Source organism: Danio rerio, chromosome 20, assembly GCF_052040795.2.
Source record: "Danio rerio strain M-AB ecotype USA chromosome 20, GRCz13ab, whole genome shotgun sequence".
NCBI classification, from domain to species: Eukaryota; Metazoa; Chordata; class Actinopteri; order Cypriniformes; family Danionidae; genus Danio; species Danio rerio.
Genome location: NC_141040.1, coordinates 58,283,255 through 58,303,505, shown reverse-complemented (window position 1 = coordinate 58,303,505; position 20,251 = coordinate 58,283,255). Strand labels below are relative to the sequence as shown.

At 34.7% G+C, this 20,251-nt stretch overlaps 2 long non-coding RNA genes across 2 annotated transcripts in view; one reads left to right on the top strand and one right to left on the bottom strand.

The window, feature by feature from the left end:
- LOC147839513 (uncharacterized) overlaps positions 1-8,097 on the top strand; it is a 243,096-nt gene extending 234,999 nt beyond the window's left edge. The window contains exon 3 of the long non-coding RNA XR_015519216.1: positions 8,059-8,097. This is a non-coding gene — a long non-coding RNA (uncharacterized LOC147839513). The remainder of the gene's footprint in view (positions 1-8,058) is intronic.
- The window catches only part of LOC147839507 (uncharacterized), a 519,823-nt gene that overhangs the window by 46,792 nt on the left and 452,780 nt on the right, over positions 1-20,251 (bottom strand). The window lies entirely within an intron of this gene.

The window sequence follows — 20,251 nt, the reverse complement described above, 5'->3', positions numbered from 1 at the left end:
TGGCACTCTTAATTTAAGGTGGTAGCCCTAATTTAAGGTGACAGTCATAATTTATAGGGTGGCAGTCGTAATTTAAGGTGGTAGTCCTAATTTAAGGTGGCAGTCTTAATTTAAGGTGGTATTCACAATTTATGGTGGCAGTCCTAGTTTAAGGTGGCAGTCTTAATTTAAGGTGTCAGTCTTAATTTAAGGTGTCAGTCTTAATTCAAGGTGTCAGTCTTAATTTAAGGTGGTAGTCCCAATTTAAGGTGTCAGTCTTAATTCAAGGTGTCAGTCTTAATTTAAGGTGGTAGTCCCAATTTAAGGTGTCAGTCTTAATTCAAGGTGTCAGTCCTAATTTAAGGTGGTAGTCCCAATTTAAGGTGGCAGTCTTAATTTAAGGTGGAAGTTTATTCCAGTACACATTTGAAGTGAATAAGATGTGCTTCCCTTGTTTTTTTTTTTTAGATGAAACATGTCAGATCTAGCGCTAGCACATTCTGCGGATTTAGCACATTTCGTCAGAACACCGGCCCAGTCTCACCGACGCAGCGGACCCGCAAACTATCCCGTCCCACACCCTCGTCCAGTCCTTTCTGTCCTCTTTCGTTCATCTGTCTCTCTCTCTCTCTCTCTCTCTCTCTCTCTCTCTCTTAAACGCTGTGCCTGTAGCGAATGAAAACAGGCGCATGAGCACTTGACGTGACTGTATTCGGAGCGATTCTCAGGTTGTTCGGAGGCCGAGAGAGCAGCACTTTTGGTCTCTTCGGTGGTTTGTGTCTTTTACGTGTCATTTCAGTCTTAACGTTTGCCGTTCGAAACATCGATAAGAAAAAAAAAAACACGTTTGTGCGAATTCTTTGGCAATAAGTTCGTCCAGGGGAGGGTTTTGGTTGTTCAAACAATGGTAAACGGCCTTACTATGTTTTATTTAGTTTTGTTTGTTAACGTAAACGCAAATTTAAAAGTACAAGCATTACTAACAGGCAATATTCAAGCGTTTATTCGCCCACTTTCTCTTTCGACCAAGCCTTTATTTGCATAGAGTGCCTTTCTGTAGATGAAGGATAACGGTAATGGCATAAATAAACGATTTTTAGCGAACGAGCCCAATGATAGACTTCCTGATAAACTTGAACGCCTCTTTATTTTACTTCTTTATGAATCCTTCTGAACCATTGTTTGAACTTCCATCCGGTTTCGCCTGGATTGAACTGTTTATCTTCTGGTCTGCGTTTGTCCGTGACGTGATTTCAGACGCTCGCACTTTTATTTTAATATATATATATATATATTTTCTCGGCCCTTATAAGCTTGTCGGTGTTCAATTTGAATGTGCAAAATTACAATAGCTCATTTTTTTCAGTCTCCAAACGTTAATATCTGTGTTTTCTGCGTTTAATTTAAATTCTCTTCTCTTTATGACTGTAGTGCTTCAAACGTAGTCGACGAAAGATTCATTTCTCCTCCGGAAAACGCCGGTGTCCAAAAAAGGATCACTCAAAATAAGAGACGTTTCTTTCCCGAGCTTTTATTGTGGTGAATTTCACTCATTTGACGACAAAGAAAAATACTGCAAAGTGTCCTTTAGTCCGCGTCCCCCTACTCCACGGCTTCATCTGATATTGTACATATTATGTACTGTTATGATCCATCTCCTATTGAGTGGTAGATCTCTTATTTTGTACAAATCTTTTCTCTCGTGTACAGATGAAAACAGTTATTAGCCACTTGCAGACAGTTGTATTTGACAGACTTCTGTATCTGCGTTAGAAATGTTTTAGAGGTTTAATTTCTGATGTTTTTTGTTGGTTTTTTTACTATTTGTAATTGAGATCTTTTCTGTCTCTGCATTCAGCTGTCTGATGAGATCCATCATTAAAAATAGCCTTCATATGTGCTCTTCTCCAAATCTCAAGTGGTATATGTCTATATACAGGAAATAAAGAAGACGTGTTTTATATTTTCATCTTAGACGGGTCTGCTCATTGTATTCTTTTGTGTGTGTGTGTGTGTGTGTGTGTGTGTGTGTGTGTGTGTGTGTGTGTGTGTGTGTGTGTGTGTGTGTGTGTGTGTGTGCGCGCATAATGTGCTACATGTTTTTACATCCTCATTTCAGGTGGTAGTTCATTCCAATAGACATTTGGAGCTGATTAAATGTGCTGTCACTGTTTTTACATCCTTATTTAAGGCGGTATTTAAGGCGGAAAGATTTTTGAAACTGACCAAATGTGCCAACCTGTGTGTTGACATCCTTAATACTTAAAGGGTAGTTCATTCTGATTTGCATGGTAAGCGAACACAATGTGCTGCCCCTTTTTTACGTCCCTATTAAAGGCGGTATACCTTATTTAAGGTGGTATTGAATTCTGCTAAACTTTCGGAAGCTGTCAAAATGCTCTACTTGTGTTTTTACATCTTTATTTAAGGTGGTATACCTTATTTAAGGTGGTGCTCTGCTTAACTTTTAGAGCTACCACTGTTTTTGCATTTTTATTTAAGGTGGTAGTCTTTATTTAAGGTGGTATTGAACTCCAATTAAACTTTTGAAAGCTGTCAAAATGTGCTACTCCTGTTTTTACATCCTTATTTAGGCAGTAGTCCTCATTTAAGGTGGACATTTATTCCAATAGACATTTGGAGCTGATTCAATGCGCTACCCCTGTTTTTACATCCTTATTTAAGGCGGTAATCCAAATTTAAGGGGGAAATTTATTCTGATAGACATTTGAAACTAACCAAATGTGCCAACCTGTGTGTTTACATCCATTGAAAGGGTAGTACATTCTGATTTACATGGTAAGAGGACAAAATTTGCTACCCCTTTTTAAGGCGGTATACCTTATTTAAGTCGGTATTGAACTCTGCTTAACTTTTGGAGCTGATAAAATGTGCTACCACTGTTTTTGCATTTTTATGTAAGGTGATAGTCTTTATTTAAGGTGGTATTGAACTCTGATTAGTCTTTCAGAAGCTGTCAAAATGTGCTATTCCTGTTTTTACACACTTACACGGTACACTCCTCAATAAAGGTGGAAATTTATTCCGAAAGACATTTAAAGCAGACAAAATGTGTGAACCTGTGTTGTAACATCCTTATTTAAAGTGGTAGTTCATTCCAATAGACATTTGCAGCAGATTAAATGTGCTGTCCCTGTTTTTACATCCTTATGTAAGGTGGTATTGAACTCTGATAGACTCTCGGAAGATGTCAAAATGCGCTAGTTCTGTTTTTACACCCTTATTCAAGGTATTGAATTCCAAAAAATGTGCTACCACTTTTTTCACATCTTTAATTAAGGTGGCAATCCTTATTTAAGGTGGTATTGAGCTGAAACAATTTTAGAAGCTGCCAAAATGCGCTACTCCTGTTTTACACCCTTATTTAAGGTGTTAGTTGTCATTTAGGGTGGAAATTTATTTCGACAGACATTTCAAGCTGAAAAATGTGCTACCACTGTATTGACATCCTTAAGGCATACCGCCTTAATTAAGGATGTAAAAACAGTGGTATCACATCAGCACATCAACCTTGTTTAGGTGGTGACTCTTATTTAAGGTGGTATTGAGCTTTAATACAATTTTAGAAGTTGCCAAAATGCGCTACTCCTGTTTTACACTCTTATTAAAGGCGGTAATCCTCATTTAAGGTGAAAATTTATTCTGGAAGACATTTGAAACTGACAAAATGTGCCAAGTTGTTTCATCCTTATTTAAGGGAGCATACATTATTTAAGGGGTATTGAACTGTGATAGTCTTTTTGGAAGCTGTATCCTTTATTTACACCCTTATTTAAGGTGGTAGTTTTCATTTAAGGTGGATAGATAGACATTTGAAGCTGATAAAATGTGCCAACCTGTGTTTTTACATCCTTATTTAAGGTGTTAGTTCATTATGATTTACATGTTAAGCAGACAAAATGTGCCACCCGTTTTAGATTCTTATTTAAGGCAGTATTGAAGGCGGTATTCGGAAGCTGTCAAAATGCTCTACCCCTGTTTTACAGCCTTATTTAAGGCGGTAGTCCTCATTTAAGGTGGAAATTTATTTTAAAAGACATTTCAAGTTGATAAAATGTACCAACCAATGTTTTACATCTTTATTTAAGGTGGTACTTTAATTCCATAGACATTGGGAAGCAAAATGTCAATCTTCCAAATGTCAGAGTTAAATACCACCTTAAATAAGGGTGAAAAAAATTAATTGTCATTTGAAAGTTTACAAAATGTGCTCCTCCTGTTTTTACACCCTCATTTAGGGCGATAGTCCTTATTTAAGGTGGAAATTTATTCCGAAAGACATTTAAAGCTGATAAAATGTGCCAAACCTGTGTTTTTAAATCTTTATTTAAGGTGGTAGTTCACTCTGCTTCACATGTTAAGTGGACAAAATGTGCTACCCCTGTTTTTACATCCTTATTTAAGGTGGAACTTAACTCTGATAGACATTTGTAAACTTATAAAATGTTTATCTCCAAATTTCAATAAGAGTTAAATACCACCTTAAATAATGGTGAAAAAGCTCTGATGGACATTTGGAGCTAACAAAATGGGCTACTCCTGTTTTTTCCATCCTTATTTAAGGTGGAAGTTAATTTCAATAGGTAATTGAAGGTGACAAAACCAGTTCTCTCTGATTTTACATTCTTATTGAAGGTGGTATATTTTTTTAATGTGGTATAGACTTTTGGAAGCATATACAAATGTGCCACCCCTGTGTTTACATCCTTATTTAAGGTGGAAATTTATTCCGGTAGACATTTGAAGCTGACAAAATGTGCTAACCTGTGTTTTTATTTAAGGTGGTAGTTCATTCTGATTTACACGGTAAGTGGACAAAATGTGCTGCCCCTGTTTTTACACCTTTATTTAAGGTGGTAGCTCAATCCAATAGACATTTGGAAGCAATCAAAATGTCAATCAGAGTTTAATACCATCTTAAATGGGATTATCTCCAGGTGGAGGTCTCCAAAATTAAACCAAGAATAGCCTTGTGCAGTAAACACTGTGGCCACCATCTCATTAGTGAGGTTCATATTAAGTTCAACAAATGAATAATGACTATAAGCTTGTTTGTGTAGTTGCTGTTGGTGTGTGTGTGTGTGTGTGTGTGTGTGTGTGTGTGTGTGTGTGTGTGTGTGTGTGTGTGCGCTCCATTGTATGCAATGTTTGTGTTTAATTGTTATTTTGGGGGTCACAAGCTCCATTAGAAATTCATAATTGTAACAAAAAAAAAATTTGTTCTAACTAAATACTCACTAGAAATTATATCTGTAATCAGAATTTTGGCAGGGGATGTAAATAAATCTCTCTTTTGCATAGATTTCTGTTTGATTTTGATCAAAAAAATCTGTTAATTTGTATGATATAAAATAATCAAAAAAATTTAAGTATAAATACATTTTCTCACTTCATTTCTGATAAAAATTCAGATTTTAAACGTTAAAAGCTCATATTTTAAATAGCTGCCAACACTTCATCTCATTTACATTTAGTTTAACTTGTTTTATTTACTAAAATATGCTAAAAGACAAATAAAAATGACATTCACAGATTCTGGTATAGAAGGAATATGATCAAAAATTAACATTAAAATAAACAATAAAGCAAGAACCATTCAAACAGACTAAATCAATGTATAATAGTATATTACTTTAAATAATATAATAGAAAACTACAACTGTATTTGATGATGTGCGTTTCTGTCCTGTTTTGCCACCATTTGGTTCATCATAACTAGTATCATAACCTCTTCAGCTGCTTCAGAACGCAGCAGCACGAGTGGTCTTTAATGAACCTAATAGAGCACATGTCACTCCGCTGCTCATCCGTTTGCACTGGCTGCCAGTTGCTGCTCGCATCAAATTCAAAGCTCTGATGTTTGTCTACAAAGTGACTTCTGGCTTTGCTCCTTCTTATCTGCTCTCACTTCTGCAGATCTATGTTTCCTCCAGAAACTTGCGTTCTGTGAATGAACGTCGCCTCGTGGTTCCATCCCAAAGAGGGAAGAAATCACTTTCCCGAACTCTCGCGCTCAATCTGCCCAGTTGGTGGAATGAACTCCCTAACTGCATCAGAACGGCAGAGTCACTCGCTGTCTTCAAGAAACCACTAAAAACTCAACTATTTAGTCTCCACTACACTTCCTAATCTGCAATTGCCTCTCTGGCTCCACCGCTAACTGTACTACAAAAATAAATAAATAAATAAATAAATAAAAATTACTAATATTTTGCTTCTTCTTGCACTCTACATACCTGAAACTTGCCTACAGCACTTATTCGGTTCCCAACATGGGGGGTTCGGCCCACAAGGGGGCCTCAGCGAGCTCTGTAAAGAGTCGCGTCATATTGTTACAAACTTTTTAGCAGTTAATTTTATCCCCTGCTGAGCCAAAAATTGACAGATTTGTAATTGAGTCTCACTGATTGGGCTTCAGCAGCTAATAGTAATGACTCAAGCACACTGGACACGGGTGAGGAAGCTCCAAACATTTCGGGTCGCATCGCTAGCAATAGAGTGGAGGAACTATGACGTCACTTTGTAGGCTAATCGGCTGCTAGCATAAAACTGGTTCCCTCCTGATTTTCCCATAGGCTTTTTTAAGATTCCAAATAATAAGCTCTGTGTTTAAACACAGTTCATTACACTTACACGTTTTGTCCAGCCGGATAATCCTCACACCAAAATACAACTTTTAGCGCTTTTTGATCTTAAATGCAAACGCAAGAGTTGAAAAGCTAACATTAGGCTATAAACGGAGCCCTCGGGGCGCTCGTCTGTAATGTCAGCATCGCCCTGCTACAGACAACTTATCAAGCTTATTTTTAGAAATAATGTCCATGACAAAGAGTTAATCTCTCTGTATATTATATTATAATCCACGCTATATATAAACAAATAAATACGCAAAAATACATAGACCTTTGTGCCTTTTGGATAGTTTTTACGTGGGAAATACATCTGTTTTGCTTTACGGTTGTTCTAAAAGTTTCAAAACTGTGTGTATGAATCTGCCTATATAGTATTTTCATCAGACATATTTAAATAAGTGTATCGCTCGCGTGCACACAGCCCGCTTACCTTAACAGACGACAGAAATGAGGCGTGAGGGACAAGTCTATCAAATCAATGCCTGCAAGTTCCATCTTCATGGACACAGAGCAACATTCAATACTCCTTTTTTGTCATGAAGTACAGTGAAAAGCAGCCCATACAGTCATATATGGTATATATTTTATGGAGGAGTGTAAATATTGCAGTTATGTCCGAGTTAAATGTGTTCACATAAAGAAAAAAAAAAGGAAAAAAATCACTTGATCACATTAAAATGACAGTTAACGCATGTATTTATATACATTTATTGACACGTTTGCATTGCTGAGAGCAGGAGAGAGACCGGCTGCACTGGTGAGCAGTATCTTCATAATATTGTTTATTAAAATAATTGATCAACAAATGAATCTGTCTCGACAGTCTTTACAAGTGAAGGAATTATCTGCACACAATCTGAATTCCCAATTAGAAAAACACTACGAACTATACAATACTATTCATGAAAATACCTAAATAACAGACAGATCCAAATGCCCAACACAAGCGGGCTTCACTCCAGACCAGATCAGCCTGATGACGTATAACGTCTCCGACACCGCCTGTAGTCCCATTTAGCAACTTGATAGCAATCATCCTTTTAAAGAAGCATAAGCGGTTCAAAAATTCAGGAGTGTGCTGTAACAGATGTGTTTTATGTCGTAGAACAAAGCGTGAAAGTATCTTAAGTTTGTTTTCGCCATGATTCCTATTTAAGCGATTTTACTGAAACCCCATTGAAAAAACCCATTGACTTTGGGGAACCGGAAGTGCTAAAATGCTAACTCGCTTCCGGGTTTTTGCATACAAATTGACGTCATAGTTCCTCCACTCTATACTGGAAACATAAAATGCAGGAAATATCTATAGCAAAAAGCATAGAATCACCAAGAGGCGACACTCTAGTGCGATTTGAGAAACAGCCACTAGATGGCGCGGTGGCCTTTTAGTAATGAAAACTCCAATAGAACAACAGCAAGTTATAAGTCTGTAAAATAAACTATTAAAAGTGCTGATGATTGTGATAGTAAGTGTTGTATTATGGTCTTTCAGTTTGTATCTCAGCTTTAATGCGCTTTTTAAATAAATAAATAAAATACAAAGCAGCTGCTTTCCATCATGACAGCAATAAGATCCAATGGACAGCCGATCGCTTTCACTCCAAAATGGTGCAATCCGGGGCTGCTGCTGGGCGCTGCTGTTGCAATGGAACGCTCTATTTAGTGTCGCCTCTTGGTCATTCTAAGCTCTTTGATAGTAGTGAAGCGACGCAACTGACGCAGGTAGGTCACGTGACCATGACAAAATAGCGGATGTAGTACGTCCGAATTCCATTCATACTTTTCACATTCACACTGTATAGAACGCACTTTTCTAACGGCCGAGTAGTATGTTTAAATTCAAATGCAGTACCTACTGAGTGGTAGGCGGTTTCGTACGCAGACCAGGTGTTTCGAAACACTTTAGTCATGTGATCTGGGTGTTTCGGATTATGCTTCGGTGCAGTGTTTCAAAACACTTGTACTTCGGGATCTCAACACTGTGTCGAAACATCAGTTTCACATCAGCCATCCTTAATTAATATGCGTACGGATTGTTGTTTTTGCGTTATAAAGTTTATTTGATCTCCAACGCAATGAAATGATTATTTTTTAAAATCAAATTACCTCTGTGTTGTGTTTCCGAGCACTCGTAATTTGATGATATAAACGCGCGCTCCATAGCCGATCTATCCACAGATAAAAGCGCTTTCTCCACCTCCGTGTTCATTTCTACAGTTTTTTTTCGGGGGAAATGATACACATATTTGAGATATTAGCGGTTAAGCCACTTTTTGTCAAAATATCCCAACAAATTAGTTTTTTTTGTAATCCAAATTGTTGGGTTAACCTTAATAACTCAATGGATTGGGTTAAAATAACCCAACAGCAGGTCGGTGCCAAAACAAACATCAATGGGTTACCTGTTGGGTTATTATTAACCAAAATGTTTTAAGTGAGTACTTGAACTATGATTTTATTCCTTTTTCTCAAAGCAAAGTGTCCCTGAAACAGCCACATGCATCTTATTTTTGGTCGTCCTTACTGCAAACTTTTATGTGGAGGGGGGCCTAACAATCCGCTTGTTAAGTGTGACGTCACGCGAAGCGGCTTCCGGGTCCAAGAGCTCTATTCAAATGTATGGGGAGACTCATGAAGTGGTAATTATAAACGTTTACAAAGCGATTTAATACTTTAGAAAATCACGATCGCAATATATATGTCCATGCCTAATACCTGATGGCCAGAAAGTGATTCATTTTTTTATAATTGTTAAAATTTTGGTATTTGTGATGCAGCAAGCCCAGAGATTGTTGTGTACACTATAACTTTATATACAATTAACTTTAATGTGTGATATGAATTAAAAGTGATCATAAACGAATAATTTCTCAACTCAAATGAGTGGCGGCTTGGACCCGGAAACAGTATTACATACGTCACAAATACGTCACCACTTAACAAGCGGTATATAAAAAAGTTGGGAACCACTGTAGTAAAAGACAGAAAATATACACACTGTATTGTAAATAAATCATATAAACACTTTTATATTAGTCAATAGTATTCCTGAAATCAATTTAAAAACTGAATAAATATAAAATTACACACATTTAGACAAATAAATAAGTATAGACTCGATGATGAGTTAAACATCTGCAGGAATCTTCTGTGTGGGCCTAATCATAACTAACATTTCTGGTTATTACACGAGGTTGTAAAAATCACCCCTTTTGGGTGAACAGTTCCTTTAAGTGACATAATATACCTGTGATATAAAGGTGAGGCAATAGGTGCGTTCGACTTCATGCAGCGCTGCGCAGATCGATCGAAATCTGTCTTAAAGCGGTGCATTCTGGTTAGAAATCTTGTCCGGATTGATGCTGCGCCGACGCCACGTGACTGTCACATGTGGCATCAAAGTACCGCGACAGCGCTCCGAGATCAGACGGCAAACTCAGACCGTGCAGCTTCTGAAGAGCGACTGCAGGAGCTTTGATGACGACACCGATATTACACGATTGGCCGAGTTCACCACATGACAACAAACACGTGTATTTCGGGTTTATAATTGGACAAATTCCGATTCAAAAGTTTCAAAACAAACAATTCACTTTTCACACCCTCTCTATCCTGTACACATCTTGCTTATTAAAAAACTACATATATTTTACTGCAGTATCATCTTTTGTTAAATAATCTGGTTATAAAGGTTAGCTTGTTTGCACAGGTTTATTTTTTTACTTTTTTATACAGACTATTTACTGCATTCATCTCCACGAACGATTTAAATGATATATTTTAGTGTATATTTTAGTGAATAACCTAAATATGAACTCAAATAAGTCTTACAGACTTGAAATAAGAAAATCATCATCATTGATCCTGCCACCCTAAAGCTCTCTTAACAAATTAAAGTAAAGAACTATTTTATTAAATAATTATAAAATGGTTTTATTATTATAATATAAATATATATTTTATTTTCTGTCTAGCAGTTTAAAGGCTACCTGCTCTTTCTGGGAAACTTCTACATAGCTCACTTATTTTACCTTTTGTTCTTTTCAACACAATCTTTTTGGATTAAAATGCTTTTTTGAAAATTCATTCATTATCCAAAATAATCTCATTTATTAAGACCTAATCAAAACACCTTGTTTTGCTTTTTACATGGGAAATTTTTATATCTATAAATGTACATATATGTAAACCCTTTTTAGCAGATTCAAACAAGAAGTATTAGCCTAAAGATTGATGTTTAACTCCTATAATTTATGCTTATTGCTTTGTATTTAATAGACCTGTTCGTTTTTATGTTTATATTAACCTCTCATTTCCTCTTATTTCTCTCATGCATTTGTTATATATTTTATTCATAATTCTCTCTTATTGTTTAAAAAGGAACTACAGTTTGAAGAGCCTGTATTCTGTTTTATTTGTAAATGTTTTGTTGTTATAAATAAAAATAACAAAAAAATATGATGACGCCATGTGATCGGTCATCATGACTGCAGCAACTTTGAGTCCCGAAGTGTCCAGCTGTCCGTCTTGACGGCTCCGTTTTCAACTCCGCCCCGCCTGCGCTCGGCTAATCTCGTTGATCACCGGCTGCAGCTGAGCTTCATGTCGAACGCACCTATTTTCAAGCACATTTGCAGACTACAACTGGACATTGAACACGTGAACAGGTCTGCGGTTCGCTCGTCCAATCACAACACTCGATTATCCGCGCGTGCGTGCACTGCGGCTGATAGAAATGGCGGGCAATTTGAGCTAAGAAAAAATGGCTTCTCAACAGATTTTATTAACATTAAACACGTTTACATGCTTAATAATAATCTAATTATATCCTCGATATACCAGACCACGACACACGATCCAGCTTAAAATCGTGTCATATTAGTTTCACACGGTTGGCGCCAACTAACGTTGGATTAAACGGTTGCGTCCGTCTAAAAGCGATTAAAATGAACGTGACTATAACAGAAGAGATCAGAGGTGAGGATTATTAACAGTAAACACTGGAGGGAAGTAACTCCGATGCTGTTGAACACTTCAGAGATTCACAATGTTTGTAAGTCGAACTTCATTGACCTAACGTTACTTTGTTTGTTGTTACATGAGATCTTTCTTCTGGCTTATTTTGTATTTATTTTGCTCCTGTGGATGTGAATAAATCATGAAATAAACACATGTATACTAATATTGAACCCTGCAAAGAACTCTAACTATGTGGTTCACACACGTTTCACATTCCAATTAATGTTAATAATCTATGTTTTATAGCAGTTTCAGCACGTTTTAGAGGGCAAATTATATGAGCATTTAATAGTGTTATTTGCGATGCAAAACGTTTATTTAGTAACTTTTCAACAGCACTTTGAATTATAGTTTGCATTGAGGTTGAAATGCTAATATTCATGCTCATGTTTGATGCTAATTTTAGTTTAAATTCCAGATTTTTATAAAGCTACACTAAATAAACGTATCTATACTATATGTTGAACCCTGCAAAGAATTCTAACTATATAGTTTTTACATGTTTCATCCTCCTCATGTTGGCGTGGGTTTCCTCCAGGTGCTCCCACAGTCCAAACACATGTGGTGAATGTGAATTGGGTAGCCTAAATTATCTGTAGTGTATGAGTGTGTATGGATGTTTCCCAATGATGGGTTGCAGCTGGAAGGGCATCCGCTGCGTAAAACATGCTGGATGATTTGGCGGTTCATTCCACAGTGACGACCCATGATTAATAAAGGGACCAAGCCGAAAAAAAAAAAGAATGAATGAATGAATGTTTCACCCTCATTCCTATTAATGTCAATAAAATATGTTTTATAGCAGTTTCAGCTTGTTTAGAAGGCAACACCTTTATAAAAGTTAATTAAATAAGTATTTAATAGCGTTATTTGTAATGCAAAATGTTTATTTCTTAACTAATCGTCAGCACTTTAATTATAGTTTGTGTTGAGGTGAAATGCAAATATCCATGCTAATGCTTGATGCTAATTTTAGTTTAAGTTCCAGTTTTCATAAAGCTACACTAAATATAATAAACGTATGAATACTATATATTGAGCCCTGCAAAGAACTGTAACTATATAGTTTTAACATGTTTCACCCGGCCGTGTCGGCGTGGGTTTATTCCGGGTGCTCTGGTTTCCCCCACAGTCCAAACACATGCGCTATAGGGGGATAGGGCTAAATGATCTGTAGTGAAGTTGGCGGTTCATTCCGCAGTGGCGCCCCCTGATTAATATAGAGACTAAGCTGAAAAGGAATGAATGACTGTTTCACCCTCATTCCCATTAATGTTAATAATAAATGTTTTTATAGCAGTTTCAGCTCGTTTAAAGGGGCAACATCTTTCTAAAAGTTAATTAAATAAGTATTTAATAGCGTTATTTGTGATGCAAAATGTTTATTTCTTAACTAATCGTCAGCACTTTAATTATAGTTTATAATATACAATATGAATGCTAATGCTTGATGCTAATTTTAGTTTAAATTCCAGGAGTTTTCATAAAGCTACGCTGAAAGAAATGCTGTAGAAGCGATTTGCTCTGGAGAAACACTGAATTTAATTAACATTTATACTGAAAAGCTGAAAAAATGCACTTGTTTGTTTGTACACACGATTATTAGTGCACATTAATTACTCTAATTTCTCGCTGATGACACCTTCAAAGTGAAACATTTCTATTATTTGTCATTTTTATTGGCAAATGTTTATTTTTGATCCAGTTTTAAAAATAAAGTGCAAGAAAAAAGAGAAAAGATGAGCTCTTCGCATTAAAAACACATAACATGTTTCTTTCCTCAGCCTCGGCTCTGGGGAAAACACGAGCTCAGGAAACCTGGAAGAAACACAAAGAGGACAGAAGTCTTGTGCTGGCGGATCCATCTTTAAGGAGGCGCTGAAGCCCAGAGGAAGAACACGAGTTCAACACTGAAAGAGAGGTAATGCGTCAAGAAAACAATAACAGGGAAAACTCAGAAAGAAATACAAATACAGCTTTTATCACATTACAGAGGAGGATTATATGGTGGTGGTTTATTATAGGCTTAGTGTTCAAAACCCAGCCTTTTATTGTTTATATGAGAGTAAAAAAAAGTACATGTTATGTATAAACAGTACAAATCAGTCCAAGGACATGGACTTCGTACATGGATTACTCAGTTAGCTGGATTTGGATATTGAGGATTTGACACGATCCAGAATCGTTTCGTTCTTCAAAGCTGATCCGAGAGTTGTTGTCATAGCAACAGTTCTGCTAGCTCAAACCTGATCGGGAGCAGGTTTAATTCATATAAACAGGATTAGATCGGCTCAGTTCAAGCAAAGATAATACAGAAAGTATGTTCCAAATTCTGATATTTTCTTACAGTAGTAGTTATATACACTTGGGAAAATGGTACATATTTTTTAACTATATATATAAAGTTATAGTCATTAATAAAATAAATAAAGTTATACATATTAATAAAACTTATGCAATCTGCACCCTCGAAATGAAAGTACAAAGACTGCCACCTGGTGGTGCAAAGAGAAAACTTATTGGTATGAACTTTTTAGATCGCTTTAGTACAAATTGTGTATAATAGAAATGCACAATATGTGACTTTTTTTTAAAGCAATAATACATTTATGCAGTCATAAACATGTTTTGACAGTTAATATGACAGTGATTTGATGCTTACCAAAAGTTGCAGACGCCTTTACCAATATCAAAATGCTTTTGTAAACAACCAGTTATTCTTTACACCGATTAAAAAACGGCTACTATAATAAAGAAAATATTTTCTAAATGTGGAACTAAATACATTGATTTGCATTGAAATACATGATGAATACTCGACACATGAAAGTGGAAAGCCTGCAGCTCACAACAAATGTGGAAGGTTATTGCGTGTCATATTTAACAAACCGTTTACTGCTAATTTGATGTAATTTTGCTCACATGGATAATTGAATATTAATCAGATGATGTCATTACGCTGCTGTGCCGTCAGCCAATCGTTGCATTGCTGATCATGATTTCGAGGATGGATAGATCTGTCCTTCACAACACACGCAGCGATCTCAGATCAGTTCATCCAGACATTCTAATCTGATTCGCGAACTTGTTTGAAGATCCAAATTAGCGAGAGATCAGTTATCAAGATCAAAAGATCCAGAATCTGCCAAAATAATCTTAGATCATTTAAGCGAGGTACGAAGAACGGACCCCAGGGCATGGCTATTGACATGGCTAATCTTAAAAAACTGCGCATTTCAGCAAAAAACTGCCTTCATCAGGGTAACAGTTGTAGACTGTTACCCTGATGAAGGCAGTTCTTTAGAAAAATGTAGGTTTTTAAGGATGAGAATGTAAATAAAGGCTTTTTATTATTATTTCCACAATTTTCAAGTATCTTAGACTGATTTTTGCTGTTTATTGTGACTGATCACTTACCCAGTGAGCACCAATACATTAATTGAGCTACTCCTGAGCACCTTTTGTTTGATTTTGGATTTTTACACTTTATATATATATATATTCAGATGTCACTTTTGTGTGTGCGCACTTTACATATACAGTATTCATATGGCAATTAGACTTTCTAAGATGAATCTTGTTGCCAATAAATATCAGCAATAAGTGAATATCTGTAGACAATAAAGATGAAATTAAATAAAGTTTTAAAGACTAAAACATTTGAACAATTGCTAAAACCTGCAGTGGTGTCTCAACGATACTACAATAAGCTTTTGATGTGGATGCTCCTTTGCTGCTGGAGATGCTGTGGCCCTAAAAACATGATAAAACTTATTCACTGCAGGATATGTGGGATAACAAATTTTTTTTGTATTAAAGTGTTACTTTTCCAAACCACAGGAGGTTATATTTATTGCATCGTGTTGATTTTTAGACCTTTCAGTTTTCTTTAGTGAGCCACAAGATGGAGCCAAAACCATGCAGATTATTAGAAAACTGAAGCTGATCATCTGCTGTAGCTTCACTGAGAACACAGATGATCATAAAATAACTATAGCTATATATATATATATATATATATATATATATATATATATATATATATATATATATATATATATATATATATATATATATGTATATGTATGTGTGTATGTATGTATGTATGTATGTATGTATATATATATATATATATATATATATATATATATATATATATATATATATATATATGTATGTATGTGTGTGTGTATATATATATATTTATATATATATATATATATATATATATATATGTGTATACATACATACATACATACATACATACATACATACATATATATACATACATACATACATACACACACACACACACACACACACACACACACACACACACACACACACACACACACACACACACACACATATATAAAAAAATTAAACTTTGCTTTGACAATAATCAATTGAAACATTTCAGATTTTGGTGTTTTCTTCAACTGATATTTTGACATTCTTAATAATTATTAAACTTACTAATTATTAGTTTATAAATATATTTAGTTTAATGAATTACTTAAAATCAGTTTTAAAAGAGCAGGTTTAGGCTTATAATAATGAAAACAAGAAAAATTATACAATTTGGAAACATGTTTAAACCAGTTAAACTCTGCGTATCCGGTCCGTGACGTCATCGACTTTCGCTTTCAGATTTAAAGGGCTAACATTGCACCAGATTCCTGTAAGTGGTGTCGTTTGAAAGTGTAGAATCTATATTTTATGCACATATGCATCACTTTGGTTTTTATTCTACTGTACAAAAGTTATTTACACTTAAATACACAGTATTTTGGAGACCCGAGCTGGGTATTGAACATTGGTTCATTTTCATATTTTTCATATGACACATGTACAAGTTATAGCTCAAATGAAAGCTCTTGCTGGTGCTCATATGGTTCCAGCATTCTTTTGACTGAATTATATTCACATATCAAACAGTTGTTGAATGAATCGGGGAGTTTCCATGGCGCAGAAGTGAAAACAATACATTCATGATCAATAAGCAGCCCCAGATAGCACAGACAGCTGTCATCTCTCACCTTATGCTGTGCGCTTCAGGGCCATTCTCCTCTGTTTTTGAGCTGATGTGCATAAGTAATCCTTTTATATGTCTGGCGTGCTCCAAACACAGTGAATTATGTTTGATCAAACAAAAGAATAGTGAAATATGTAAACAATGATCGCTCCCTGTGGCTTGTACAGCACCTCTCATCAGTTGGAACATAATAACTTTTGCATAGATTATGTTGGAGACATTTTTCTTTTTTCCTATCATTGCAGACATGTGCAGGAACCAACAAAATTAATTACAGCACGCTAGACCACACACAACCTAAAAGGTACACTTTCACATTTGAATTTATAAAAAAAATACAAAAAGCGCCTCTTTCTTTAGGTGTTTATTATAACACAGACAACATATACAGATATTTAAAACACTATCACCAGTGTTTTATGAAAATTCAAAGGGTTTTCTTTAAAATGATACCAAATTTTAGCATTTACACCTCTGCATGTGGATTTGGGAAACTTTTAAATTTGGTTAGGCAAAATCCAGGCGGAAATCCCAAAATAACAGCAGAGTTTAACTGGTAAAGTTCAGCATAAATTAATATTTTTATCCATTTCATTTCTCTGTGAATATAGATTCCATTTTTTTTTGTGTACATTTGCAGATTTATTAGAATGATATTTTAGACAGGAAACATCTTTTAGAAAAGTTTATACATTTAAATTTAGATCTCACACACTTCAATCTACAAATTTTCAACTAAATTTGTACATACACACACACACACACACACACACACACACACACACACACACACACACACACACACACACACACACACACACACATATATATATATATAAATTTGTTTCTTTTAAAATCCTTATTTAATAATTTAATATTTTCCCCAATGTATTAATTTGTGTGCAGTCATTTTTTATATATATAAACAGCAAAAATTAGTTCAAGATCCTCGAAAAATGTGGAAAAAATCTTAAAAAGCCTTTATTCACATGGCTAATCTTAAAAACCTACACATTTCAGCAAAGAACTGCCTTCATCAGGGTAGCAGCTGTTGACTCCTTACCCTGATGAAAGCAATCCTTTCCGAAATGCATTTTGGATTTTTACACTTGATATGCATATTCATTTGTCAGTTTTGTGTGTGTGCATACACATATTCAGTGTTTAGTTGGCAATTAGACTTTCTAAAATGAATCTTGTTGCCAATGAAATATCAACAGTAAATAAATTAATATCTGTTGACAATAAAGGCAAAGTTAAATTAAATGATGAAGACACAAACATTTAAACTATTACTAAAACCTGCAGTGGTGTCTCAATGATACTACAATAACCAGTAGCTTTTGATGTGGATGCTTCTTTGCAGCTGAAGAGATACCATGGCCCTTAAAAACATAATAAAACGTATTTACTGCAGGATATATTGGATAACAGAAATGTTTTGTTTTAAAAATGTGACTTTTCCAAACCACAGTAAACCTTGAAACAGTTTATCATCCTAAATATAACTGAAGTAGGTTAAATTATTTATTCTCTCATGTTGATTTTTAGACCTTTCAGTTTTCTTTAGTGAGCCACGAGATGGAGCCAAAACCATGCAGATTATTAGAAAACTGAAGCTGATCATCTGCTGTAGCTTCACTGAGAACAAACTGATTAAAAATATAATAATAATAATCATTATATTCAACATCAAGTGTCATTGTGAAGAGCGAGGAAGGAGAAATTAAACATTATTTGCAATGGCAATAATCAATTTAGACATCTCAGATTTTGGTGATGTCTTCAACTGATATTTTGACATTCGTAATATAATAAGCATTATAAGCATTTAATAATCAAAATTAATTAAAATAAGATTAAAAAAAGCATGTTTAAGCTTATAATAATTTAACAAAAATAATGAAAAAAGATGCAATTTAGAAAGGAGTTTATACAGTGCTCATTGTTCCTTTTTGAAAATGAATATTTTTATCAGTTTCTCAGTGAATATAAGGTAATATTTTTAGTGCTAAGAAATTAATTCATGCTTTTGTTTTCTCTCGGCTTGGTTACTGCAATGCTGTTTATATTGGTTTACCTAAGGGTTCTGTAAGGAAGTTGCAACTGACAACAAAATGCAGCAGCCAGAGTTTTAACGAAGTTCAAGAGAACATATCACACCAGCATTAATAGAATTACTCTTTGCACCAAAGGGTAGATTTTAAGATTCTTTTATTAGTTTATAAGGCACAAAATAACCTGACACCTTACATTTCTGATTGCTTATCGGGATACAGTCCAAACCGTTTGCTATGGTCTTCCAGCGATGGACTTTTAGAATTTCACTCTGTAAATCTGATGCGATCTGGCGGCACCTCTATTAGTCACTATGCTCCAAAAATGTGGAATTATCTCTCATATGAAGTGAAAGATGCACTAAGCAATCATGTTTTTAAAAAGCATGTTAAGAAACACCTTTATACATTTGCATATGAACATTTTTATTTATTTATTTTTTTATTGACAAAATGAAACATTTACATTATATCACATTACATGATAGGGAGCAAAACAGAAATGTATCTTTTAAACAGATTCACAGTTTTACAGCTTTCTTGTAAGTAAATTCAGAAAAATCTTCAAGAAAAATCAGAAAGAAAGGTTTACGCTTACAAAATGTACACTTGTGCATAAAATGTTTGGCCAAAAATATATTAAGATAAAAAACAAAAAAGCATCCGGATGTTCATTCTGCACTGTAAAAAATGCAGGGTTTCACACAACTCCTACATATTGTCCCAACACAAATTAAATTAACTTAACACTTTTAACAAATTTATGTGGATTGAACACAAAAAAATGAAGTTGACTCAATGAAATTGTTTCAGCTCATTTCAAATAAGTAGTTTGAACGAGCAAAAAAAAAAAATATTTTAGTGAGATGGTCGTATCCTAAAATAACATTTTCATATTTGACAAAACATCAGAAATTATACCACTAAATATACCTAATACATTTTCCAAAATGTTTTGGTATATTCTCAATTCCAAAAATAATGAGACAGATCTTGAGTTTGTTGATCACAGAAAAAGCAATTCACATCAAAATCTTCACAAATAAAGCTTTGTATTGTTTTATAAAACACTTCACAGGTTTTATTGTACATCAGGAATTTCTGAGGTAAAGTGTTGCATATGAACATAATAGTTTGTGAAGTGGATGCATTTTATGTATATATGTATATTGTGTTGGTGTATGCATGTAAAGTGTCTGCATGTATATGCATATGTAAGGACTATTGTGTGTTGTGTGATCGTGTAGATCTATGCTTGTACATGTACGCTTTTATCTGAGTATCTATTTGTTGTTTTTTTTGCTTTTTTGTCTATACATTTTTTTATTATTTGGTTTATTTAGAAATTCTTGTTTGTTGTATGTGAAGCACTTTGAGTTGCAGTTGAGTTTGAAAAGTGCTATACAAATAATTATTATTATTGAAAACATGAAACACATTTATTATTATATTATATTATATATATATATATATATATATATATATATATATATATATATATATATATA